The following is a 24,063-nucleotide window of genomic DNA, read 5'->3' as shown; positions in this document are numbered from 1 at the left end:
GCTTCAAATGCATTCCATGGCTTTGTCTCCCCTGCCAAAATTCCTGAAATTTTCCCAACAGTAAAAACACAAGAATAAATAAAAATTGGCACTCACCTGCAGCAATGCTTCAAAATAATTATATGCAGCACCAAACTCTTCCTCCTTCAGGAAAACATTTATCCCTAATGCACCTGGCACAGCCCCGTGCCAGGGTTCCCTTTAAATGAGTGGCTGTGACCTCCTTCCTGCCAGTTTGAAGCCCTCAATGGCCCGTTGGGCGAGCAGCCCACCTTGCACTAACCCTGTTGGCTGTCAGCCAGCCCAGCAGCCATTAATTGGCTGATCACCATATTGTGGCACATCTCTCGAGGGCGGGGGCGGGAGCCAGCGACTCGTGCACTTCCAGGTCGGTCTCCCACCCACTACCATGGACTGTAAAATTCAGCCCAATGTTTCACTGCTGAATGTCATTTAGAACAGCCACTAAAACAAGAAGCACAACTGATGCAAACAGCACTGCTGCCACATGGAAAGGCTTATGACTTTTGCATGGTTGAAAATAATGGGAAATTTTTTAACCTAAAACACTTAGAAGGATACACTAAAGTGACTGATTTGTCCCGAACAATAGAAAAGACAGTCGAACAAAGAGAATACACATTAGGGGCAATTTTAACCTAACCTGCTCATTGGGAAACTGAAAGAGGTCAAATCCAATGCTCCACTCGATGGAAGTCAAGAGAAAATAACATTGGATGGGGTGTAGACCAGTTCCACCTGATTCCATTCCCAAAAAATCAGGTTAAAATTACCCCACAGTCCCACTTACTGCCAGTTTTGTGTCAGTTGTGTTGATTTTTTTTTTAAAGGGCATTAACCCATGTGGCAAAAATCTCATTTGAAAGTTGCTTCTCAAAATAAATTTGCATTGTGATGTCCAATCACCCATCGGAATCATTAAATATCTCAGTATTTCAAAGGGAATTGATTTTTACCACAATCGATCACAGATAAAATTAAGTTTGTGCTGCCTCAGATATCTATTATACTCCTCTGCATGAATTCTTTGAGAATTAAACAAATGACTGATGAGGATAATTTTTGATCCAACAATAAAGAAAACTGGACGATTGGCAGCTGTACATAGAATGATTTATTTAGACTGCATTCTCACACTGAAGCAAGAGTCCAGTTTGTTAATGATTATTCATTTAGTCTTTTAGATTTACCTTCATTTCTGATTTCTGTAAGCCCAGTGGCTGATTTAATGCTCCTCATTGGAGCGTGTCAGCATGTAAACCCATCTAGAAAATATCCTTAACAAATAATGGAAGAGGTGAGAAAAGATTTTGCAACTGATAAATCTGCAAAGGGTTTTAACACCATGGTTTAATATAAAGAGAATCAGCTGTAAGACAGTTTTTCAATTGAGCTTCAGTCACTAAGGAATAAAACATGTTTTTGGTTCAGTTCCATTCAACAGTCAAGCATCGCTTTAAAAATATATATTGTCTTTTCTTAATACCAAATCATCCAACTTCTACAATTCACTCCTCCAGCATTCTATTTCGGGTTGGACAACCCTCATGAGTTTACTCCCCTAAGGGGATATTTAGATTGCTGGCCACAGGGCTGGTGTGAGTAAATTTGGAAGCTGTTTAGTTTCACTCTGCTATGTAGTTGGTTAGAAGACAGACTGTGGGAATGAAGATTGCACAGCTGAAAGTTTTTTTCTGTTGCTATATCAGCCAAAAGTAACACTGGTCATGACATCATCGTATCGATACCAATTGAATAATTTCTGTTATGGTAACTTCTCCCTCCCACCTCCTGGAGCCACGCACCATTCATGGTCATGAGGATGGGTTGACAATCTCTCTCACTCCTAAGCCAATGGTCTCCCAATGCAGCATACCAGCCTGGATGCTTCTCCCTGTGATTTGTCCTCCATTTTGTGTGGAGAAGCATCTGGTCTCCATTTTTCACAATTCCACATTGTCTGATATCAGGAACTCAATGTGTGAGAGCTGACAGGCAAGAAGCAACTTTTCACCTTTCCGCAGAAAGGATTTTAATACTCATCATATTATGCTGCCCACAGAAAAACACTTTCATATTCTGTGTATTTAAAGAGCGCAAGTGGCAGTGACTACTGCTCATCACGCTGCTTAGCTGACTGCAGAGGGCAAATTTGAATGTATAAATACATAAAAATGAAATGATCATTAATCTTGCATTTATGGCATTGACAGAGGACACACCAAATATAATGTTGCTTCTTAACTATAACAAAACTGGGTAATATTTTTTCCAGCTATTGATCTTATGCAAATTGGAGCTCCATAGGGGGTCGCAGTTTCTTGATTTGGTGGCATTAATTTGCATGATCTTTCTTTTTATAGTCTACACACACAAATGATAATTGATCTGTGAAATCAATAAACTGCATTTTCAGTTGATGCAGAACCTACCGAGGGCTCAGGTGCTTCAATGGTCTAAAAGTTAGAAGGTGTCACCATTGTGACCTACACTCATTAAGAAAGACAGATGCCACAGTAACATCTCATCACTAATGCTGAAAATCCAAACATATAATATAACCATCTTGAAAAATATTAATTGCAAAATACATGAGTATATAGGAAACATATATAAAGGAGATTTTAAAAAACTTAAGCGCTAGAGATCTGGCATATGTCAACGGTTTTAGAGTTTTTTAATCAAAATACCACATTCCTTATATTCCAAGCACGTCACAATTCAAGTATTAAAGTTTTATTCTGGTATATTGGCACATTTCTCTGTGGATTCTTGCTGCCCTAGATCTCTGTCACTCTCATCAAATTAAAGGCCAGATGATGGGAAAATTGGACCTCCTTACTCCAAAATTTTGGGCTTGAATCAAAAGGAGACAACAGAATTTCACAGCTTCCTGTGAGTAATACTCAGGTGTACCTGGCAATTGTTTTGACAGGAATTATTAGCCTGAAATATGCTAATAAAGTCAGCCTTGCCTTCACTGAGTTGAGATTATACCAGCTGTATCTTTTTTTTAATTCATTCATGGGATGTGGGCATCACTGGCTAGGCCAGCATTTATTACCCATCCCAAATTGCCCTTGTTCAGAGGCCATTTAAGAGTCAACCACATTGCTGTGGTTCTGGAGTCACATGTAGGCCAGATGACCAGGTAAGGATGGCATTAGTGAACCAGATTTTTTTTTACAACAATCAGCAATGGTGTCATGGTCATCATCAGACTTTTAATTCCAGGTTTTTACTGGATTCAAATTTCACCATTGGCAGTGGTGAGATTTGAACCCAGCTCCCCAGAATATTATCCTGGGTCTCTAGAATACCAGTCCAGTGACAATAACACTATGCCACTTCCCCATCTCTGAGAGACCTAACCAAGGTTGTTTAAAGAAATATATAAAAATGCATAAAAAGCTGGTTTTAAACTTCAATGACAGGAGTACAATGAGAAAAGCAAATAACCAAATCTTAGAAATAGAATTAAGAGATGGATAAAGTGTGGATTAGTACCTACCCAGATGGCCAAGTGGGTACTTCCTAATGTAGAACTAATTTCTAGAAAACAGGAGTTCCAAGGTTTCATTCTCAGTGTTACAACTGGGATGGGAGGAGTGCATAGTTGATCTAGCTCGCCCCTACTGCACAGGTCACACCATTAGTTTTAAAGTTTGATTCACTCACCAAAATGGCCAATCATTTACTTTCGCTACTGTTACCCAGGATAAAAGAGACTTTAACCAGGCTTTTTTCAATAAACAACAAACTTATTAGTTTATTATAAAACCATTCTTGATGAATAGAAAGGCAAAGCTTATTAACATATTAACAAGTATGGAGTATGAAAGTATACTAATTACTTTTTCGAGATGCCCTATGTCACACACACGTGTGCATACATGCAAACACACACCAAAAAAAGATAAAGTAAAAATAGAGGAATTCTGTCAAAGGATAAAAGTCAATGGTTCAAGGGAAAAGAAAAGATGGTGAAGCCCTTTAAATGGCATCTGGATTATATGGTTAGCCTCTCAGTGCTGACCGGTGAAACAGCCGACGATTCTTACACTGCTCTTACACTGCTTTTCAGGTGGATTTGAGGAACACATGCAGGGGCACTATTCCAGCACACAGCAACTTAGGAGCAGCTTATATTCACTTCCGGCTGTGGACTGGCTCTGGACTGAAAAAAGGCTGCTTGTCTTCCTTTCACAAGCAGTTGGTCCTTTTTCTTCTCAAAGCAAAACCAAAACCAACTTTTTAAGTTTTTCCAGGCATCTTTCTTTCAGAGCCATAAACTACCATATGACCCCTTTTGTATACAGTCCACCAGGGTCAAGAGGTTTCTAACTTCTTTAAAACTGCTTAATTACCTTTTCTTGTAAAACGGTGCTTTTTTTCCAGGAATAGCAATCAGATTCCTGCATTAACTCTTTAAGGGACAGTGTCTTTTAAAACTCAAATTCTTCCAGAATATTCTTAGTCCTTGAAGATGAATCATTTTCTATGATTAAAGTGTTCATGACATGAGTGTGTGTTAAATTAGTGGATCTCAACCAGGGAGGTAGGACAGATGCGACAATTCACCTCTAACACCCAGGATAAAGAAGAAAAATCAGTCATGTGCCCTCATTTGAGTTCTGCCATGGCCCTCAATGCAAAGTATATTAGAATAAAGTGAGGACATCAGTGGATCACCCTCAGATGTGATGCTCTTCATGGTTAAAAAGGTTGCGAGCACTCAATATCAATGTTCATATTTACAGAAAGTTCACTTGGACGAGAAACTGGAGGACTACAAGCACCTTTGACCATACAAGGCACAGCAGATAGGAAAACAAGGGGAGAAAATAGGAAAGAAGAAAAGCAAGAACGGACATCCTGAATTAAATTGAGATTTTGGACTTACACCAGCATGCCACAAGGAAATGCCAATGGCTAAGAAAACCTATTCTGTCCAGACTAAGGGCAGAATTTTCCGCTGGTGGTGGGCATGTTGGTGGTGTGAGCGGACAATATGGCACAATTGGTTTCACAAATGTGGGAAGGCAGGTTGTGATTGTCCACTCAGCCTGCCAATGGTGGGCCACGTTTCCCATCATTGGTTGTTGGGAAATTCATTGTAACACATCAGCCTATTGTTATCAGGCAATCCCGCCAGGCTCTTGCACCCCCACTGGATGGTCCGTCACAAGTGCACTTGGCGGCCTGCACTTTGGTGAACTGGAGATGAGTGCATAGCAATGTTCTGCAGAGCTCAACAGGGTTGCCTGTTGCTTTGTAGGCTTCAGAGGCACCAGGGAGTTGGGGTTAAATTCTGCCCTGCCTCGGAAGTGACTTTTGAGGGTAAGGGGGAGTGGGAGTCAAGTGCCGCTTTGCCTCTGAAGTGACTTTTGAGGGTGAGGGGGGAGTGGGGGGCAAGTGCTGCCTTGCCTCAGAGGCGACTTGTAAGGGGGTGTTACGTACAGCCTTGCTGCTAAGGCGACTGGTGGCGGGGACAGGGTGGGGCAAGGGCAGCACAAACATTTGGGGTGGGCGGGTAGGGTGGGTGAGGGAAGTGGCCAATCATTTGGGAAACCTGTAGAAAGTGACCATTCCTCTGCAACAGAAACAGTTCAGGTGATATGATTGGGTTTGGACTCATAGCTTATCTGCCCACTCAAGCAATGTAGAGGCATTAAAGTGCCACCAAGTTCTCCAGAGATCCCCCTCCTGCGCCCCCCAGCATAAACTGCAAATCCATGAGCATTTTAGTGGACTGCAGAGCAGTTGGACTGCATATGTTGTACAATCTCCTTGCTAAAGCTGGGCATGGAGCAGTCACTGCTGGAAGCGCTCACAGCCCCTTGCAACGTCAGCACCCCGGTTTGGACCAGCTCCCCCATGGTTCAAGCTAATAGGGCAGCCTTGAGGTGCACTAATCTCTGACCATCCAAGTGGTGGCCAGTCTCTCTGGGAAGCGTTAAGGGGCCGTCACACTTAACCAGGACAGGTTCTTAGTACATCCATGCTAACCACATGTCTCTCTTTTTTATCCTGCAGGAGGAGTACATCAGGATCATGGAGCCTGGTGAACTAGCTGTATGCCTGATGGCCTACAGATTGCGGAGAAGATGGAGGAGAGAACAACTAAGGGCCCTGGCTGCACAGAGGCAGGAGCAGCAACCTAAGGAAGAAGGGGCGGCTGGGGCTCCCGCACAGAGCCTCAGCGAGCCACAGCTTGTTGGTCGGCACCTAGTGACACCCAAGGTCTATAGACATCACCTTTCATTCCTGCAGATGACTGAGAACCAGTGTTGTCGAAGGCTGCGAACCGTCTAAGGAACTGGTTGCTCACATCTGCCAGCTACAGCAGGATTTGGTGCCATAGGGACACAGAGGGCTGTGAAAGTGGTTGTGAAAGTGACTGCAGTGCTCAATTTCTATGCCAGTGGCTCCTTTCAGGGCTCCACAGGTGACCTCTGTGGGATCTCTCAAGCCTCCACTCGCAAATGCATCCATGAGGTAATGGATGCCATCTTTGCGAGGGCACACAGCTTTGTGCATTTCGCCCAGGACCAGGACAGCCAGGATGCAAGAGAGATTGGATTCACCCAGATCTCGGGATTCCCACAGGTTCAGGGTGCGATCAACTGCACTCATGTGGCGCTCAGATCTCTGTCACAACAAATGGTGACTACATCAACCACAAGGACTTCCATTCGCTGAATGTGCAGCTGGTGTGCGACCACCAGAATCGCATCCTGCAGGTGTGTGCACGGTTTCCAGGGAGTGTGCACGATGCCTACATCCTCAGTCGGTCACCGATCCCTGGCATCTTCCAGGGTCCAAAGAGGCTGCAGGGCTGGGTCCTCAGGGACATGGGCTACCCGCAGAGGCTGTGGCTGATGACACCCGTGTGGCAGCCTCAGGTTACAGCAGAGCGATGGTATAATGAGGCTCATGCTGCAACTCGCAACTTGGTGGGGCAAACCATCAGGATGCTGAAGATAAGGTTCCAGTGCCTGGACTGGTCTGATGGAGCCCTGCAATACAGTCTGCAGAGGGTGTCACACATCATCGTCGTCTGCTGTGCCCTTTACAACCTGGCACTGCAACGATGAGAGGAGCTGGCTGAGGAGGAGATGGAGGAGCTGCACGTCTCCTCTGATGAGGAGGACGCCAATGGGGATGAGGCTGAGGAGGTCCTCGGAGGTGATGATGACAGGGAAGAGGCTCTCGCACTGGCCAGATGAGGAAGGCATACTCAGGAGGTCCTCATAGCTGCTAAATTTGTGGAGGATGATGATAACATGCAGTGAGGTGACCCCATAGTTCCTCACATTGCATTTGTGAACGTTTGACTCCAGTCTGGCTTACGGCAGCGTGAATATCCTCTGTGAGAATGCCCCAGGCATCTTGCGGGGCAGGGGTAACTGGAGTGAGATCGATTTGCCCAACACCTCTCTCGCGTATACACTGTTGGAGGCCAACTATGGCCTCAGCAATGGAGTTGAGCCCGTGCAGCAGTGCGGGAGCAATGTCCTGGACCAAGATCTCCATGGCAGCCACTGTCCTACCAGTGTTGACCGCGGTGTGTTGCAATGCCGGTGCTATCACCTCAGACTGAAGGCAGGCGGATTCCTCCATAGTGCCTTGCAATCCGAGGAGTGCAGCGGACATCCCTCCCTGACGTTCCCGAGCTTGCCTTTGCAGCTCCAGTAATTTTGACATCACCGAGTCCAGAGGCTCGTCAACTGACTCAGAATTAGCAAATTTCTGGCCTCCAGCAGTCCTCTGAGTGCCGGACACCAGGAGGTCCTTGCTGCCACCTGCTGTGGATCAGACAGTGCAATGTGCTCGCCAGATTGTGATCCCAGGGCTTCTCTAAAGCTAGGTTCCACTGAGGTGTATGTCTCTGTGCTGGTGGAGGGTGTGGGTGAGCTCTGTAACGGGACTTCAGGGAGGGTGCCTTCAGATTCCTCTTCAGAAGTTTCTTCAGGGCTTGATTGGAGGCCCTGGGTCATAGACTCTGTTGGCTGTTTGACAGATGTGCCTGTGAAAGCAAGGGGAGATAATTAGTGTATGGCATTTGCCTGTGAAACAGGACACATCACTCGTAGCCTTGTTCCGGTGCTGCCAAACCTGCTGAGTTTTTCCATGTAATTCTGTTTTTGTTTTGAATTTCCAGCATCCGCATTTTTTTGTTTTTAACTCCTAGCCTTGATGTCTGATGGATGTTGCACTGCTGGATCCTCACTTGGTAGAGCAGCGCCGACCTCACTGTCAGCACAGGACCGGTCCTGGTCATCACCAGCCAGCTGGATGGCTCTGTTTTTAAAGTCCGTGAGGATCTTGATTTCGCCACCGGTCTGTGACCTCTTCCTCTTGTGTGTCAGATTGTCCTGCATGGATAGAGAATGAGAAATTGTAAGCAAGATGCCTGTCTGGTCAGATGACAAGTATGCCTGGCCTGTGTGGGTGGTTGGTGGTTCCATGGATGGGATGAGGACAATGACGATGAGTGTGAGAGAGTGAACGCATGACCCTTGACCACCTTTATATCCAGAATCTGTCTAACTCGGCCTTGGGTGGATTCAATAACACAGCCTCCGGTGATCTCTGGGGAAGAGATTTTCACGGACTGGTGACCTTCTGAGGGGGGAAATATTCTCCTCATCTCCGGCTTGAAGGAGAGACCTCATTTATGCGTAAACTATGTCCTCTGGCTCTGGTGTCCCCCGCGTGGGGAGTCATTCACCTGGTATCGACCCTGTCGAGTCCCCTCGGTATCTTAAATGTTTCGGTGGGATCGCTCCTCATTCTGTTAATCCCTTGAACTGGCAGTGTGAGGGCTCTGTGGATGTATGGGGTTTGTGAGTATGTGAGTTGAGTGATGAGATGAGTGACTTACCCTGGTGGAACAGAGGAGATCAGTCATCCTATTGCAGCACTGGTTGCTGTCCTCTTTTGCAAGACATTGGCACTGATTGCCTCTGCCACCACCACCCAAGCTGGGTTAGTGCTATTGCTGCCCATCCTGCGGACAAAACGGGGGTAGAGGACATCACAGTGGGCCTCCAGGACATCCAAAAGTCACTGGGGAGATGTGTCACTGAACCTAGGGGCTGCAGTCTTCTTCAACTTCAGAGCCATGTCTTCTGTGCAGCAGTGGTGAGCCAGAAGCACTGAGATGTGTGCTTGTGGCTGGAATTTAAACATGGCGCCCGGTGTGATGCAGCAGCGGGGTGATGGCGGGCGGGCTCTCATTCGCCATGGAAACTGCATGTTTCCTAGGAGTGCATAAATAATGAGGTGGGTTCAGGATGATACGGCGTGAAAACCCGCCATCGTGGCTGGTGTTTTACCCGCCCACTGCCGCACTTAATGTAAATTTGGGAAAATTCTGCCCTAAGTATGCAGAACCCACCACATGCCCATTTAATCAAACAAAAAGGCAGAGTATTCAACCACATTTACATATTTAATATTCAGCTTTGCTACTCCTAGTCTCTTGTCTAGGTCAAATATTTTGCTTACATTTATATTATCTTTGACTTTTACTATTAAAGACCTGAATCATATATAATTTCATACTTTTTCCTCAGAATATAAGCAGAGCCTTAAAGGTTTCCCTTTATAATTGGTGGTCTAAGTCACAATGGGAGTGCATCCAAGTCATTGCTTAGTATCCTTAATTTTCTCTGAATCTTCTCCAACACTCAAAAAATTACAGACAAATAATAAAAATACAGTGAAATATTTAAGGGCAAAATAAATTCTTTAAATTTACAGTCGAATGTCTTTGAGGTGTCCCTATGATATTTAATTAACTTGTATTTAGTAATTTTTTAAACAAATTAATCTTATATTTATGTTCATTCTATCTCTTTCCAGCTGTTGCTGTCCAAATCTATCAGATCTGTTTCTCTTTCTTAGGGTTATATTGTCCTCTTTTGTCAAACAACAGATTAAATGCCCACTTTTCATTATATTCTCTGACTTGCTAGCAAAATCCCAAGGACATGTAGTTTTGAAACGTGGATTGTTGAGAATCCAATTTCATTATTGGTAATTAAATACAAGCAGTAAATTACAACTAACCTGCAATTATGATCTTTTCAGACTGCTGTATATTTATTTTCAAAAATGGATGAACAACCAAAAGCCTAATGAAGTGACCTGTATCTACTTGTAAACAGGGTCATGGAGAAACAAAAGAATATTGTTGGTGCAGGAGGATGATTGCCAAACTTGATATGGAGGCAGTATGCATGGTTACAGACAATGTGACCTTTATGATAACAACTTGGAGGAGCTGCAGGGGAGTCTGAAATAAGTTGCATAATTTAAAGAACATAAAGGTAACAGCACAAAAGTGGCATAAGATATGTAAGTGCATGAAAGTCAAAAAGCTCATAAGGTGGAATCTGGTGCCCTCCCCCATAGCGAGTTTGATGGTGGGTGTGGGGGGGTGCATTTAATCAGGCAGGAAGATGGCAGGTGGGTCCCTGCCATATTCCTGCCTCCACCTTGATTAATTACGTGGCAGGAAGGCCTGTGGACAGCCTTCCTTCCCTGCGCCAATTGAGGCCCTTAAGTGGGCAATTAATGCCCACATAATGGCTTCATCCTGCCGCTGATGCTATTAACCCAGTGATGGGCAGGGGGATCTCCATGTGGGGAGCACAATGAGCAAACCTATGTGAGTTGCTTGCAAGCTCCATGTGGGGAGGGGGGGCCCTCATTCAAAGTCCTCATTAAAGGAACCAGAATTGGAAAAGTTGGGGGGGCGGTGGGGGGGGGCTGCCGCTGAGAGACATTCCCTGCCCTTGCTGCTAAATTCCTCTCCCATGACACTCCTCTCACCATCACTTCACCTCTGGCCTGCTATCCATGATGATCCTAGACCTTGAGTGGGCATCATGCCGGCAGGCACTGCCTCCCCAGTGGTGCTGCCGGTCAATCGAGCTGCTGGCCTTTGATTGGCTGATTGTTCTCAGCAGGCGGGACTTCTGACCCAGGGTCCTTGATCATGTGGGAAGTCCCGCAACTGGCCTGGCAAGTGCCTGAGTAGATCAAAATGTGGCATGCCTTCCCTAAAATTGGTGATGCGGTGCACTGGTTCTCTAGCTGCAGCTGAGACCCCTGTCGCCTCCCTAAGATTCTGCCCATAGTGTTGTCAATTTTCTACTCCTATGTTTTCATTAAAATTAACAAATGTAGGAAGCTATAGTAATTGGTTTTGAAGCATACTGCTCTCGTGTTGCCAAGGTAAAACTGGCCCATAACTGCAAGCCCAGTTATCAACATAGTTATTTTTGGACAACCAGGGTGTGTGAAAACCCATAACTATAGTTATGAGTCTCCAAACAGAACACTGAGATATCTGCAAAGGTTCTATTCACCTTACACAAAGTACAAATTCTCTTCCTGTAGAGACACATCCTACCCGCCTGAGTTCAAAGAGATTAAGTACAGGTTGGCAAAATCTGAAGTTTAGGAAACCTTTATGCATGGTGCAGGGGTACTTCCTGAATTCAGCCAGGCAGCTTAAAATGAGGCCCAACTGGGACATTGACTTGCAGAATCATTTGAAGCCAAGGAGGAAGAATTCCCAGCATTATGCTGCTATGGTTCTAGATTTTACTGCTGCATTAATGAACTAGACTAAGTACTTATTCATCACTGGTGCCCAAGAGTAATACAAACATGCCACACCCCATTGAAGACTGGTTCCACCACTGCAGGTATTGAGTGTATCTTTCTCTGCAACTCAGTAATGATGGATCTTGAACTCTGAATATGTGAGTATATATTCTGGTACTCAGCCTCCAAATAACAACTTCCAGCACTTGTCATTCCAAGGGACTCTTCATCAGGAGACATCAACTTTCAGCATGGGGAAAGGACTAGTGCAGTACAGCTTATGACATGTCAGCCATCTTGTTGTTCTAGACACTCGAGTCCAATTCTGCGCACCATCAATATTGCTCTTGAATAAGTGTTTAATGCAGATGCTCATGAAATAGTGTGGCAAAGGTTGCCAGCCAGGAGATTGACTGCCTGGGCATTGTAGGTGTGAGTGATCCCTACTTGCAACTCTTTTTGCCAGAACTTCATCTCACAGCTTGATCCTGTATGTCCACAAAAAAACCCTTTCATTATGCCTGATAGTTCTGAACCATGAAGGAAAAGTGTTTTGACACATGGAAATCAAATTTTTACAGGCCTCCCCGGTGCATTTCCACCATAAGCTCTGAGTGCAGTGGAAGGCATATGACCTGGGCCAAGATAGACCCTGCCTTCGCCATCAGTTTTCAAAAGACTTTAGCTAGAATTTTATGTTGCAGGATCGGTCGTATGGCCAGCCTGACCTCATGTGACATCACACGAGAAAACATTGGACGCATGTCCTGACGTCATCGTGCCATATTATAGTTGGCAGGTGCATGCAAGAGTCAGAAGAGCATCCACCAACAATTAAGCAGACAATTAAGTCTATTAAAAAGGCAACTGATTGAAATTTTACGTGGCCCAGGCGGCCATCCCATTTTTAAGTGAAACTCAATCCAGGGCCTGAATTTTATGTTGAATGAACGGGTCTGTACCCGACTCCAAATTGTGTGAAATAGAGCGAGAAGACATCGGAATGCACGTCCTGACATCTTCGCATTCAGGTGCAACATTATGGTCAGCACATGGAAATGCACCCGCAGACAATTAAACAGGCATTTAAGACCATAAACAACCCAACTGATCAGAATTTTACATTGCCCACGTGATTAGCGTTCGTCACTCAGGCAGGCGGCCAATTCATTTTTGCTCATTTCTCATCGAAGTGCGAGATAAAAGAAGACCAGAGCATTGCCTGTGTGAGTTGTTCAGAGTTCAGATAAGAGTTTGCTGCTGCTCGTTTGCTGAGATTTCACCCCCACACAAGGTAATTTACATCAAGGAGGGATTGCTTGGGGAGGGGTGTCCCATGCTGGGAGTTAACTCAGTCCTGTATGACTTGAAGGAAGATTTGTGGCCAGTACAGTTTTTGAAAGAAGGCATACCAGCCAATGAGAGGCACAAGTGGGGTCCAACTTAATCATTGGACTGGACTGCTGCAGAAAATGTAAGAATGTTTTGATTAGCTGGGCATCACAGTGTCATTTGTTTGGTCTGGCATCCACCAGTTGGCCCAACCTCCACAGCAAGTATTAGCCTCTTTGGCCAATGGGGCATGTGAGATGTGTCCTTAGCAGTACAGGTATCTAACAACAATATTTACATTCGGTGGCCTCTCCAAACCTGACATGCTCTGGTCGACACTTAAGCCAGGATATCAAACACATCCTGTGTTCAAACTTTGCTGTTTTTGAAGAAAGACAAGAAAGACCACATTGTCTACTCTCCTTTTCAAAGAGTTCCTGTCTATGCTCAGGCTGGAGTTGCATCTTTCTCAGGTACTGATGCCAATTATTGGAAAGACTTGCATCTTTGAATCAATTCAGGAGCTGCCCAAAACTATAATACTTCATTTTGGGGCATACAGGATTATATCTTATTGGTTAGCCCATTTGTCAAGGTGGTCAATAAGGTCCTTTGAATTTTCAGGTGCATAGTATCCTTCAACACCATTTTCAAAAAGGTATCATTTAATTCTTCCAAAAATACCCAAGCAGACTCTCCAAATGCAGCCATTACAATGCTACTCATGATATCATTGATAAAGACATTGTAAAAGATGGCTGATAATGAACAACTTTGCCTCCCTCTTTTTTCAAGAGCTCACTGAGTCCAACATTTAACATTGTATGGACCCTGAAGCTGACCCATCCAGGATATAATCAATATCTCCAATAGCTTCCAACGTGTTCACAACAGTTGCAAGGTGCAACAGGTCAAAGCCTGAAAATAATGATGCTGGGTTTTCCCTAAGACTTAGTCATAAATGTGTTTGTAGCTTGTTGTATATATTCCTTTGATCATGCCTCACATATTCCTCTTTAGACTGAAAACTTAAAACTGCTCCTTTCTGATTACTCTCCAGAGCTCCAAGGTATTCAGTATGCATGCTGCAACAACGCACAGAACACCTAAAAGCCACAAATATCCTCCTTCTTTAGGTGCCACGTATAGAGCATTGGCAACGATGGACTTCCATTGCCACAAAACTGAAGAAGGGCCACACGGACTCGAAACGCTAACTCTGTTTCTCTCTCCACAGATGCTGCTAGACCTGCTGAGTTTTTCCAGCATTTTCTGTTTTTGTTTCAAGTTTCCAGCATCCGCAGTATTTTGCTTTATGGACTTCCATTGGCTTGGTCCATGACTATGCTTGGCAAAGTACTGCAGTGGTTTGCCATTGCCTTCCAGTGTGGCTGATCAGGACACTCTCCCATTCTTACCACCTGTCATCAGGTGTATTGGAAGGATTTGGGTGGCCACTAATCAACCTGTTTGACCACGTTTTGAATGCACCTTCCACGGCCATCAAGACCTGAAGTGGGACTTAAATGCAGAGATCCTGGCCCAGTGGGACGTTAGCACTGCTCCACAAGAAATCCTCCCACATATATCACTGAGATTTATTTTAGTTTGATCCTCATTATGATTCTGCACTCTGAATTATCAATGGTATGCATGTCTCAAATGGAAAATCGTTGGTCGCATTAACTACTATTGTGCCTGACCAGCTAACACAACGAGATTTGACATATGTGCGGATTAGGCAGAATTTTATTTTTTTGTGAACAGGATTGTTAGGAAGTTGAATGCCATATTAGACACACCAAATGATAGAGTACCCCTTTCACAGTTACCAACTGCTGGCCACCCGTTTCTCAGACCAGAAACAGATGGTGACGATTGAAAATCACCACCTTGGCCTAATGAGAACTATAGATATAAACAAAAGAAAGATGTTTGGGAATAGCTTGAATCATAATGGTCTCCAGCTCCACTGAATCAACCACCAGCACGGATACAAAGGATGGAACTTAATGAAGATTCTGGGAATGGGAAATGCGGTGGGCAGGCTGAGTTAATCAGGCAGGAGCTGGAATGTCAAAATCATGACGGAGGGTTCAGGATGAAAAATTAATTTGGCAGAGTGGCAGTCTCACGCCGTACCATGCTGGGTTCCTACTTATACTACAGTTTCATGCCATTAATGTTCATTGTGTTACAACAATTTGAAATTAAGCCCTACCTTCAGGATTAAGTCAATGGCACACGGGCACCTTGTGGCATCCAGTTCACATTATGTAAAGGTGGCGGTGTGCACCAGTCAGCTTTGTGCAGTTGTGTCTGAGGTGAGTGATTGTCTTTGATCCCTGTGGCACAAGGGAGGGGTGCAGGAGAATGGCAACTTGCTGTGAGGGTTGGGACCAGCAAGGACATGTTAGGGGTGGGGGATTCGGGCAGGTAGCATGGAGAAGTGCAAGAAGGCTCTGATGGAGATTAACGGTAGGGTGGGAGTGTGAAGTGTGAAGGGGCTGGTGTCTTGGGTGAGTTGGGGAGTTGGGTGCAGTCAGTGTAGATAAACAAAATGTGGGGCCTAAAGGACGTGGTCAGTATTGTCCATGTGGGGGTCCTGTGGGTCAAGCACATGGTGCTGGCTTGCAGAGGTAACACTCGGTCACAGGGGGAGTTTGATTGGCAGGGAGGCAGATCCAGTGTGTGGTAGGGGTATTCAAAGGTCTCATAGGGCTAATAGAAACTCTAAGGATGATGTGGGGAGGGTCCAGGAACAGAGAAGGAATTTCGATGGGGATGGCAGGGTAGGCTCAGGGGGGAGAGATGGCATTCATCTTTCCATGATGACAAGGTCTAGGGTGATGGGCAGAGATTAAAGGATACAAGGGAAGGTGTATGGTGAAGTTGGAAAGGTCAAGAGTGATGGGGAAAAAGTTGAGAGTGATAGGGGAAGGATGGAGGGTCACAGGTTACTATTCGAGGGTCACGCGCAAAATGTAACTGCCCATGTCCAAAACCTCATTTGTAATTGCCAGGACTGCAGATCCAAGTGGCAGGAGGCCAAAGAGGGGATTGGTGGAACTTTGGATATGGACAATTGAAGAAGTGGAAAATCTTACTGTTCAGCAGCTGTATGGTTGAAACCCGAGGATACACGTGTTCTCATTTCACTGCCTGCCTTTTACACACAGCTCATTTGGTGGAATGCCAATGGGTCTCATATACCCAATCTTTCTACAACCTCAGGAGCAGGAGAGAAGATGTGACAAAAGAGGGCCCTCGCTGATTAACACTTGAGATTGCAAGGAGGTACTGGGGTGGGGGGGGGGGCGGTGGGGTGGGGTGGTTAGGAGTCAGCCATCCAGGGAAGGCATAGGAAAAGGAGGTCACTGGCTTGGCAGCACATCATCAGAACTTGGGCAAACTATCTCCAGATGGCTGAGTGGCAATGCCAGAGACACCTGAGGTTGTCCTGGGAAGCAGCTGCTGAAATCTGCTGGATCCTGCAGCAAGACCTGCCACATGGATTTGGCGGCAACCCCATGTCTGTTGCCCTCAAACTGACTCAAATGCTCAATTTTTATCGCTGCTTCCAGAGCTCCACAGGCAACATGTGTGACATGTCACAGGTTGCTATACAAAAGATGTATTGAAAAGGTGACCAATCCATACCAATGAGTTCATTAGGCTCACCATAGATGGTGACAGCCAGGAGGCCAGGGCAATGGGCTTCATGGGCATCACTCGTTTCTTCAGTGTGTAAGGGGTAATTGACTGCATTCATGTTGCCATTAGAGTTTCCTGGGAACAGCCAGTGGGAAATGTGAGCCACAAGGGATTCCGCTTTCTAAACCTCCAACCAGATTATGTTCACAGGTGAAGAATCATACAGCTCTGTGTGCATTTCCCAGAGAGTTCTCAAGGGTCTTGTGAAACTTGCAGCTCCCTAAGCTTTCTGACATCCCAGCCCAGACTGACAGCTGGATCCTGAGTGACAGGGGCTTTCTCCTCTGTACCTGGTTGATGACACCAGTTGAGGCATCCCCACACCACAGCAGAAAAGCACTTCAACAAACCCCACACTGCCCACACCACCATCAGAGCCATCATTGAACAGACCAGTGGCATGTTAAAATGTGCTTCCGCTGCCTGGACATGTCCAGAGGGTATCTGCTGTACACACCACACAGGGTTTCACAGATAGTGTTGGTATGTTGTGCATTGCACAAAGTGGCCAAGTAATGTGGAGAACCTTATTGTCAGGACAACAGGGAGGAGGAACATTCCTCCTAAGATGAGGATGAATGGGATGAGTTTCAGGAAGAGGACATGAATACATATAAGCCTCTGGTGGATGCTAGAGTCATTAAGAGACATGCCGGGGATTCCAGGGACAATCTCATATACACAAGATTCACCCAAGATTGTGGAGCCTACATGATTATTCTTCCATCACCAAGACAGGTTTGCCTTCTCGGGATGTCTGTAATCCCTACCATCCTCTTTCCCAGGAGATACCTCTCACCTGCCTCCTCTACCACTTAGAATAGCAAGCGGAGGGGCCATCCATCACACAAACTTTCTACGGAAGATTGTTACCAGGACAACTGACGTGCCAGTGGGCATATGTCAAGCAGCTTAGAATGACTGAGATCTCTGAACCTTCTGCATTATTGCAAGTCATTAAGTTCACATAACACAGTTCAATTGTCCCTGTGAAACACAATCTCAGGCAATCCCCTTGACACTGCATATGATGGAGTGTCTGCAGAACCCACCTCTTCCCTTATGTCCCACAGACTGGCGAGCAGCTAAATGGGCACATTCATGAACATGAATAAAGACTGATCCTAAACACATAACACCATGGCCTCCTTCACAATAAAGGAGATGTCTAACATTCGCCTGCAGCCATTAATGAGTCCTTCTCCCAACCCCCTTCCTCCCTCCTGCTCACTGCTTCCCTCTCCCAGCACCCCTCACTCCCTCCCTCCTGCCGCCCCTCTTGGCGTCTCACTCGCTGCCCCTCTTCTGTGCCTTTCTGTGAGTGAGAGCTCGGCAGAGAGTCTGGCAAGAGGGAAGCAGTGGGGGGATAGGAGAGGGCAGTGGTGAGTGGGAGGGAGCAAGCGAGGCAGGGAGAGGGGCAGCAAGAGGAGTGGCGAGAGGGTGGTGGGAAGCAGGTGGTGGAAAGCCGTGAGTGGGAGATGTGAAGCAGCGATCAGAAGGTTAGTAGTAAGAATGGTAAGTAAAAAGAGGATGTTTGGGTCAATTAAGTTCAAGGCAGTTAATAGGTTTTTAATGTAAAAATTACAGGTCAGGAACATAATCCAACCTTATTACATTTTTTTAAGGAAAAAGGATTTTGTTTAGCACATTTACATTTAGCACACCATTCTTCAGGAACACATTAGGAGGGCTAAATGAGAGAGACAGCTGTGTAAATCAAATGTTGCGGCAAGGTGCTTTCAGTTTTTCACCAATACTAAACATATTCACCTGAGTTTTCCACTTTTGTTTGGTTTCCTGCCCATTAATGAGAATGGGAGGAAAGTTGTGGAAGTTGACAAGCCTCACTCCCTGTGCAGTGCAAATTCAGCGTAAAGACCTGAACTGAGTCCTAAAGGAATTCAGGTTCTCAACTGTCACTCTGCTTTATTGTCCACTGAGCTCAGGTTATTATTGTAGCATCAATACAGAGTGAATCCAGTGAGCGCAGAGACCATGATTATATGACAACAACTTGCATTGCTATAGCACCTTTATCACGGTGAATTGTCCAAAACAATTCACAGGAACTTCATCAAGCAAAGACTGACATCAAGCCAAATAAGGAGATTTTAGAAATAAGAACAGAAAATGCTGGAAATACTCAGCAGGTCCGGCAGCATCTGTGGAGAGAACCAGAGTTCATATTTTGGGTTGATGATGACCCGTCATCAGAACATGATGAATTTTGAAAACGAGGACGAGAATTTTAAAATCAAGGCATTGCTGGGACTGGAATAAGTCAGCGAGAACTGGGATAGTAGGTGAATGGAACGTGGGACAGAGTTTTTCGCTCAGTGTACGGGTGCGTGTGTGAAATAGCGCTCAATGACTTCAGGCAAATGTCCCGATGTCATCGCGCATTCGCATGATATTTCGGTTGGTGGGTGCGTGAGAGAGTTGGCAGTGTGCCCACCAACAATTAAGAGACCTATTAAGGCCATTAAAGTGTTAATTAAAACCGATTTTTCACTGCCTGTTCAACGTTATGGTTGGCGGGTGGGCGAATTGGCCAGGCGGCCTTTGCATATTTTAGGAAACCTCATCATTAGGCAGGATGAGGTTTCCAACATTAATTTTTTAACAATAAAATTGTTTTGATGCAATTTATATTAGGTTTATGTTCATATGAGTGAGCCCTATGCGGTGACATTTTTTTCCGATTTTCAAAAGCTTTATTTTTGATTTTAAAATTCTTCAGCTCCCTGAGGCAGCTCCCTGCCTTCAGGGAGCTTTTAGTGTGCACTCCCCTGCGCATGCGCAGACTTTTGCTCTCTCCCCCCTCCCGCCCCCTCCCCGGCATTGTTCCCAGCCACTCCCGGACCCGCCCGAAGTGCCCGCCAGATGACCTGAAAATCGTGCCCATGGTGCCAGTTAGGATATGGGCAGCAAAGTTTTAGATGAGTCCACATTTGCAGAGAGGGCAACTGGGCAGGCTGGCCAGGAAAACAGTGGAAGTCAAGTCTAACAAAGGCATGCCAGGGAGTTTCAGCAGCAGATGAACTGAGAAAGGGGCAGGAACTCGCAATGTTATGGAGGTGAAGTTGGCAGTCTGGCTGATGTAGAGGATATACAGTTGGAAGTTCAACCCAGGGGCAAATGGGAGGCCAAGGTGGCAAACAAAATAGTTCAGCCTCAGACAGTGACCAGGGAGAGGGATGGAATTTGTGGCTGGGGAACAGAGTTTATGATTGAGAATGAAGACAAGAACTTCAGTCTTCACAATGTTGCCAGAAATTTCTGCTCAACTGGTATGTTGGACAAGCAAGCGACGAATTGAACACAATGAAGGGGGTCAGAGAGCTGATAAGAAAATTATAATTAAACAGTTAATTAAGTTATTTGAAATAAAGGGTGGAATTTTGTGATGGTGGGATTAGACCTCAGACATCAAAGTGAGAACTTGTGATTGAGGCACCTAGCAAAACTCCAGGCATACTGTCATGAGTGCACTGAGGTTTGCAGTGCTGTCCATGCCTCTTTAAAGTCTGACAAAGGCAGTGGAATGTTGGTGAGATGCTTGAAGAGGCTCCACCATGACTACTTTGCTCACAATGCATGTTGGTAGAATTATGATGCCATAAAAGAGGCTACTTGGCATTCCAAGGATGAGGCCACCATCACGCAAGATTGTAACTATTCATTCTGAAATTGATATCTTTCATTGAGAGGCTGAGGATAGCAAAAAAGGTGTTAATGTCGAGGCAGCTTGGAGGGCACGGGTGAAAGAGGCTCATATGCTAGTTGCCATCATCATCCTGGAACTATGTGGCTATAAGAATCTCATGGGCCCATCGGCTGTGCCTGGCCTGTGTAATGGCCTCCTCCTCTGAAGCATCAGCTTCCTTACCCTCATCAAGTTGAGTCCTCTCAACACCCCCTCATCAAAGGGGATGAGCAGCTTCTCCATCTCTTGATTTGGCAAGTCATTCCCCCTTTGTAGTGCCAGGATGTGTAGAGTGCAACAAACCATGATGATGCGGGAGACCCTCTGGGGAGAGTACTGAAGAGCGCTGCCTGACTGGTCCAAACATCGGAAACGCATCTTCAGCGGGAAGTAACGAGGATCAGAGGGATCTTGTGCGCATGTCCACTGGTCCCTTAAGGTAGTAGAACAGGTAGATAAGGTGGTTAAGAAGGCATATGGGATACTTGCCTTTATTAGCTGAGGCATAGAATATAAGAGCAGGGAGGTCATGCTGGAACTGTTTAAAATGCTGGTTAGGTGACAGCTAGAGTATGTGTGCAGTTCTGGAATCCGCATATAGGAAGGATGTGATTGCACTATAGAGAGTGCAGAGGAGATTTACCAGGATGTTGCCTGGGCTGGAGAGTTTTAGTTATGAGGAGAGATTGTATAGACTGGGGTTATTTTCTCTGGAGTAGAGGAGATTGAGGGGGGACATGATTGAGGTGTATAAAGTTATCAGGGGCATAGATAGGGTAGACAAGAAGGAATTTTTCTCCTTGGTGGAGGAATCAATAACCAGGGGGCATAGATTTAAGGTAAGGGGCAGGAGGTTTAAAGGGGATGTGAGGAAGAATTTTTTCACCCAGAGGGTGGTGAAAATGTGGAACTCACTGACTGAAAGGGTGGTAGAGGCAGAAACCCTCTTAACATTTAAGAAGTATTTGGATGTGCACTTGTGATGCCATGGCATACAAGGCTTTGGCCCGAGTGCTGGAAAATGGGAATAGAATAGTTAGGTACTTGTTTGACCAGCGCAGACTCGATGGGCCGAAGGGCCTTTTTCTGTACTGTAGACCTCTGTGACTGCTCAATCAAGGAGCGTGTCACAGAATAGGTGCATTGTACCTCTCATCTGCAGCCTTTTGTGGCTTCTGAATGGGTGTCATTAACCATATCTTTTGTGGGTAGCCTTTGTCACCGATGAGCCAACCCTGGATGTTGGTCTGTGGCACCTGCGGGTGACTCAAGATGTAAGAGTCATGCGGGGTCCCAGGGTGCTTCACACAGACCTGCACAATCTGCTTCTGGTGGTTACAGATCAGCTGCACATTGAGAGAGTGGGAGCCTTTTCTATTGGTGAATTGTAGTGGCTGCTGCCAGGGAACTCTTAAAGCCACATGTGCACAGTCAATGGCACCCTGCACCTGTGGGAATCTAGAGATCATTGCAAACCTTACTGCTCTGGCAGCCTGGCTGGCTTCATCTGGGGTGAACTGAATGCAATTGTGTGTCTTGCTAAATAGGGTATTAGTTACCTCTCAAATGCATTTATGAGCAGATGCTTGAGATATGCTGCAGAGGTCCCCATGAAGCCCTGAAAGGAGTCACTCAAAAAAAAATTGAATGTGGCAGTCAACTTTAGAGCCACTGGCAATGGATGGCCTCCCAGTCCCAGCAGAGTCAGCTCAGCCTGAAGAATGTGACAGATGTGAGCTACCAGGTGCCTTGACAAATGAAGGCACATACGGCACTGTCTCTTACTCATCTGCAGGTATGAGAGGTATCTTCAGTTCACTCTTGGTTGTGCCAAATGCTTCCATGGAATGGGTCTGTCAGGCTCAGCGTCTGGGTCTTCATGGGGCCCCACTGGCCCATGTTCCTCAAAGTGAGTCTCTGCTTTGCCCTGCCTCATGGCGATGGCCCCTCCTTCTCCTCCTCAGTTGCCTGAGTACCAGGATAAAAGCAATGTTGCCTGCTGCATCCATTCTCACTCCTGCTCACCTCTGCAAAAACATTGCACAGCCACATGGAGCAGAATTTTGCCCTTGTTGGGCGGATTCAGCAGGGGCGGGCGAGGGTGGTTGGGAAGCCGACCACCGTCCGCGATCGGTGCCGGACCGTGATTCATGCTGGTGGGCCAATTAAGACCCGCCCAGCGTGACACGCGTGCTGCAATGCTCAGTGCTGCCTGTGCAGATGGGCTAGGAGGGCGAGCATGGAACTTCGCACATGTGCATGGGTGTACGCTCGAAAATCTCCCTGAGACACAGAGCTGCCTCAGGGAGGTGAACAGTTTTAAAAATTAGAAACAAAGATTTTAAAAATGTTATAAGACATGTCCCCACTGATGTGTGACTCCATTATATTATCAATGAAATTGTAAAAATTTTGTTTTATTTTTAATTTGATGTTGGAAACCTCATCCTGCTTGTGGGTGAGGTTTCCAAGATAATGCAAAGACCACTTGGCCTTTTCGCCTGCGCGCCAACTATAAGGTTGGACGGGCAGCAAAAAATTTGTTTCAATGACCTTGTTAATGGCCTTTTGATCGTTGCTGGGCGCACTACCGGCTCCGGCATGCACCCGCCGACAGAAATACCATGCCACTGCGCATTGACGTCAGGATCTCGCCTGATGACATCGTGTGTCATTTTACGCTTGAGCAGGTCGGGCGCATGCCTGCCCACCGAGGTAAAAATTCTGCCCATGATTCTACACAACCCTGCAATGATCACCTTCCAGTTGCAAGCTAGGGAGTCACTGTGAAGCCTTGGGATAGCTTTCATTCCCAGATTGTCCCTTGCAGATGAAGCACAGCCTTCAGCATCAATGAAAGTGCATCCCTGCACCCCGGCATCGTGCCCAACCCCACCCGCCCCGCCCCCCACCACCCACCATCAAAGGCCCCAGGCATGACAGTGCTTTCACAAAGTGGGTTGGACCCAGATGACTACAGCTAGGCACCAGTGGGCTCAGTCAGACTGACTCTATTGGGTTAGACTAGATCCCAAGTTTGCATTAATGTAACGACTGTAATCAGGGAGGTGTGCTAAACCTGGACCTGTCGCCTCCGAGGTGTTGAGGTCTTTCGGGCTTTAGGCATATGCAGATTGGCTGTTGTTCCTTTGTTTGAGGATTGCACTTTCTTAGAGAGGGGTGAATGGTAATTGGAGCACAATCAAAATCTGGCCTCAAGCCGTAATAGATTCTCACACGAATGCGCACCATGGGTTAAGGTGCCCAAATCCTTCATTTGCATTTGAATCTTCCTAACATGTCTCAGCTGTGCAGTGATCTCCATTTGGTAAAGCGCAAATTAGTAGGGTGCCCCTTCACTCGACCCAAAAATGCAGTATTCAACTCCTCCCACAAGCCCTTAGACTCCTACCCTGGTGATTTATTCATAGCTTGTTTTTGTGCTGCATCATTTAATTAGCTTGCAATATGGTGGTGCTTAGGTTTTACTATGAGACCAGCTGCCAACCCTCCCCCCACACCCCATCACCATTGAAGTCCCTCCCATCGTGCTGGAAGAGCATAATCTGCAGGTTTCCCTCCCTCCAATCACTCTGCTCCCTCCACCTCTAATCCTTGATCCCATCATGATTGTTGTGTATATCCCTGTCCTCCCCCCGAAATGTTTG

Source organism: Carcharodon carcharias, chromosome 6, assembly GCF_017639515.1.
Source record: "Carcharodon carcharias isolate sCarCar2 chromosome 6, sCarCar2.pri, whole genome shotgun sequence".
In the NCBI taxonomy this organism is placed as follows: Eukaryota; Metazoa; Chordata; class Chondrichthyes; order Lamniformes; family Lamnidae; genus Carcharodon; species Carcharodon carcharias.
The sequence above is the reverse complement of the archived record's forward strand: the minus strand, read 5'-3'. Positions refer to the sequence as shown.